The following is a 4,612-nucleotide window of genomic DNA, read 5'->3' as shown; positions in this document are numbered from 1 at the left end:
GGGTCACACCCGGCAATGCACAGGGGTTACTCCTGACTCATGCACTCAGGAATTACCCCTGGCAGTGCCCAGGACCATATGGGATGCTGGGAATCAAACCCAGGCCTCGTGCAAGGCAAACGCACTACCTGTTGTGCTATCGCTCCAGCCCCAGGCATCATTACTTTTAACTAAAATTAACATCTTTATATGAATGAAAACAGTATATTTAGCATGTTCCTACTACCTCCTGTAAACTGTATAAACTGTCCTTCTGTTGTTCATTGATTTGCTCGAGCGGGCCCAGTAACGTCTCCATTTTGAGACTTGTTACTGTGTTTGGCATATTGAATATGTCCTGGGTAGCTTGCCAGGCTTTGCTGTGCAGGCGAGATACTCTCGGTAGCTTGCCGGGCTCTCCGAGAGGGGTGGAGGAATCAAACCTGCCTCGCCCTGGCTGGCTGCGCGCAAGGCAAACACCCTACCACTGTGCTATAGCTCCAGCCCTTACTACCTCCTCTATGACACAAAAACTTAAAGTCATATACTACCTCCTATATGATTTAAAGTCTTTGTGTCATTTTCAACAAAATTAAAATTAATTTTAGTTCATAAAATACTTTCATATATATGTATATATAAATGTATAAGCCCAGAAAGTTTGGGGGGACCCAAGGATTTATAAATAATACACACTGTCAGCTTATCCAACAGTACAGCAAGTACGGTGCTTGCCTTTTGTGCAGCCAACATGCGTTTGATCTCCATATGGCTCCCTAAGCCCCACCAGTAGTGATTTCTGAGTGAAGAATCAGGAGTAATACCTGAGCACAGCCTGTTGTTGCCATAATAATAATAATAATAATAATAATAATAATAATAGTAATACTGTCCTCCCATTGTTCATCGATTTGCTCTAGAGGGCACCAGTAACGTGTCACAACAAATTGTGAGACTTGCTGTTACTGTTTTCAGCATATTAAATACGTCACGGATAGCTTGCCAGGCTTTTCCATGCTGGCTAGATACTCTCCGTAGCTTGCTGGGCTCTCCAAGAGGGTCGGAGGAATCAAACCTGGGTTGGCCACGTGCAAGGCAAACGCCCTACCCGCTGTGCTATTGCTTCCAGCCAATAATAATAATAATAATACACACTACATAGCTAGAATGCTATCAGCCATATATATGTTTTCTGAAGTCACATGCAACAGTCTATATTCATTGATTACCATTTCAAAGTGCTTTCTGACTCTAATTTGTCATATACTCATAGGACCATGCATCAGTCTGTTAACTATCAATATTTAGAACAAATATAGTGAGAACATCAAAACTGCAGTAATATTCTTAGATGACTGAGGAGGATTAATAATAATTTTGGTTGTATTGAATGTACACACAAGCCATACTTTCACATTACCACCCTTTCATCATGGCTTGCCATACTAGAACAAGTCATAAACTGTTTTTTTTTTACTCACTTCCATCATATATAACACAGAATAAAGCTGATAGCTATACCAAGTATCATGATATTATATAAATACTTTTATATGCTAAATAATTATTACATAAGTATAAAGCACTGAACCAGTGCATATCACACTGTAAGTGAAAATGAAGAGTCTCTAATGCCTGGTTAATTATATAGTTTCATTAGACATGAATTTGCTGTTTTATTTGAGTAAGACCATAAGGAGTTCTTACATATAAGCCTAAAGAAATCTTTTTTCTCTAATAAAAAATTGGCTTTCCAGTAAGTCTTAACTCTTGTTAACTTTAGAATATTAAATATATTAATAAAACTCAACAAACTGTGTACTTTTTGTTTATATATATTAAAATTATCTGTCAAAGTAAACACTAGTGGGAAATAAAATTATAAGTAAAAATAAATTGTAAACTTAATTTATAAATTTTAGTAAACCAGTCTAAAATCTAAAAATATATTCTCAATTCAGTTAAATGATACTTTATACTATATTAAAATGCTTTCCTTTTTTGAAAAAAATTAGTGAATACGTGTTTGCATGAAGATCATTTTTAATGTTAACAAAGCTTTATTTTTCTTATTCTTGGTATTTTATATACTAGAGAAAAACAAACAGTTTCAAGACAGCATAACATCATTTCTTTTCAATAGTAATAACAACTTTACAGTTAAGTGGTGTTTTCTGTGAAGCTATCTATACCTTTTTCCCCTTGGGAAGCATTAAGGACTAAAGAAAACTTATTTATTCCAATATCCTTTGTTAGATCACCTGCCCCAGTGGTCTCTTTTAGTTTAACTGTTAAATTGTTAAAACCATGAGACAAGATTGAAATAGAAGCAAAGGTGGCAGCATAACAAAGCTGGCACCTTATAGACTGCCTTGTTTAGTATGTATTTTGTGATGAATCATCTAGTTCCAAGAAAATAGTTTTGAGACACCTTAACAATTATGTACTTATTTTCTGTGTCTATAGCATTTTAATAACACAATTATCTGTAAACTTTTTAATGATATCCCAAGAGATCTAACAGAAGAAAAAGTTCTTGCTTGAAAATAGTTCCATTTCCAAAGGAACCAGTTTTAATTATTACTTAATTATTAATAAGCTTAAAAATTACAAAATAATCATTTTAAGCAGCTATTGTTTGCTTTGTATAAAACTAGTGAGCTATATCTTAATACAGGTCGTGATGAACTCATGTCTTTAGTACAGATTATTATTTGTAGTTTCAGACAGAGGAAAAACACTGTAGGGATCTAAAAGCTATTCAAGTTATCAGGTCTCTACATCAACAAAAATAATTCAAAGTCTAAAATTGCAAACTTTCCCTTGTTTTGTGAGCAAGTGAACTGGAGTGATCTAACAAAATACTTCAAATAAAATTATACAATCCCTTATTATTCTATGAAAACAATAAAACACAGTGTCAATTCTCAAAGTAATATATATTATTGGTTTATAAAGGCATAATTTAGAATCAGGTTGCTTAATTTAGAAAAATAGCCTACTAATTAAATATGTGAACTTAAAAAATAGTTATCCATTTGTAATTTATCTGCCAAAAAACTCATGTAGAGCAACCACATACCAGGAAGATTGGTTATCCCATCCGTTTGTCCTGACCCCTTGGATCCTGACCCTAGGCCAGGGATTGTTCTCACCTGATGTCAGTCTGTCCAATAAATCCAGATATGTTCCCACAGAAGCCTGGGCCAACCCTTCCTCACCCTGAAACCTGTGAAGCTACAAACCATGAAGATGTTACTACATACATCTCTTATTTTCGTGACAGACAGGGGATAATCTTCTTTTTCCCCTTACAGTGTATACAGCCTTAAATCTCATGTTCTTGGAGCGAGCAGATGCAATTGGGTTACACTAGCATGCAACAGGAATGAATTGAGGCATTATTGACACCCGATTGAGCAAATCGATGATCAATGGGATGACAAGTGACATGTGACAAGTGATATATCTAGAATTAAATTTTAAACTGGATGGTGACTTTGGGGAACCAGAGACATCTCTGCAACTTGTTATTCTCTGCTGAGTTTTTTGGTGAGTCTCTGAATCATGGCTGTTAATGAGTTAATCTGGTGCCAAAGACAGTTCATGGGCATGACTGTCAGGCTCCCGGAAGAACAAGGAAATGGGAGGCAGTAGTCCATTCCCAACTATGTGTGATCCTGGAGATTTTGGTCACAAAATCCTCATACAAGGAGGAGGACGAAGAGGAGGAGGAGGAGGAGGAGGAAGAGGAGGAGGAGGAGAGGAGGAAGAGAGGAGGAGAAGAAGAGGAAGAAAAATAGGAAGAGGAAGAAGAAAAAGAAGAGCATAAGAAGAAAAGAAGAGGAGAAGAACAATAACAACAACAAGAACGAGAAGAAGAAAGAAGAAAAAGAACAAAAACAAGAACAAGAAAAGGATCTGCCATAGAGACAGACGGAGAGATGGAGGTGACTGGATGGTAACTGGGGACACTGGTGTTGGGAAAAGTACAGTGATAGAGGGATGAATGTTGGAGAACTGTATGACTTAATTCTAATTATAAACAGCCTTTGTAAGGATCTATCTCACAATGATTCACTTGATCACTTGACATCCCATTACTCATCGATTTGCTGGAGCAGGAACCAGCAACGTCTCCATTTGTCCCTGCTAGTGTAGCCCAATGGCATCTGCTCACTCCAGGAACACGAAGAGCCTCAAACCATTCATTCAAAGTTTTGACAAAGAAGTCTGACCATCTCGTAGGTGGGCAGCCAAGCATTCTTTTGATGTCCTGTGGAATCTAGTCCAGTGGTCGTCTTCAAATAGCATTACGTGTCCGGACCATCTGATTTTCAACTCCTTGGCAAATGAGACAGCATCCCTATCACAATAATTCAATAGAAAATTTTTTTCAAGAAAATAAATCATGGGGGTGTGTTAAAAGAGGTACACAGGAAGTAATGCCATGGTTGTCAGAGGCCTCGTGTACATCAATGATGTAGAGGAGTAGTATAGCTCTATATAACCCACAGAGTCAGTAATAATGAAAGGAAGAGATTCAAACCACAACAACCAAACTTAAAAATGTCCCTGTCTAAGAGGGAAACTGGAAGGTGGGGAAGGATGGGGAGGGAACCTAGGGACACTG

This window comes from Sorex fumeus, unplaced genomic scaffold (genome assembly GCF_029834395.1).
Source record: "Sorex fumeus unplaced genomic scaffold, SorFum_2.1 ptg000063l, whole genome shotgun sequence".
Taxonomy (NCBI): domain Eukaryota; kingdom Metazoa; phylum Chordata; class Mammalia; order Eulipotyphla; family Soricidae; genus Sorex; species Sorex fumeus.
The sequence above is the reverse complement of the archived record's forward strand: the minus strand, read 5'-3'. Positions refer to the sequence as shown.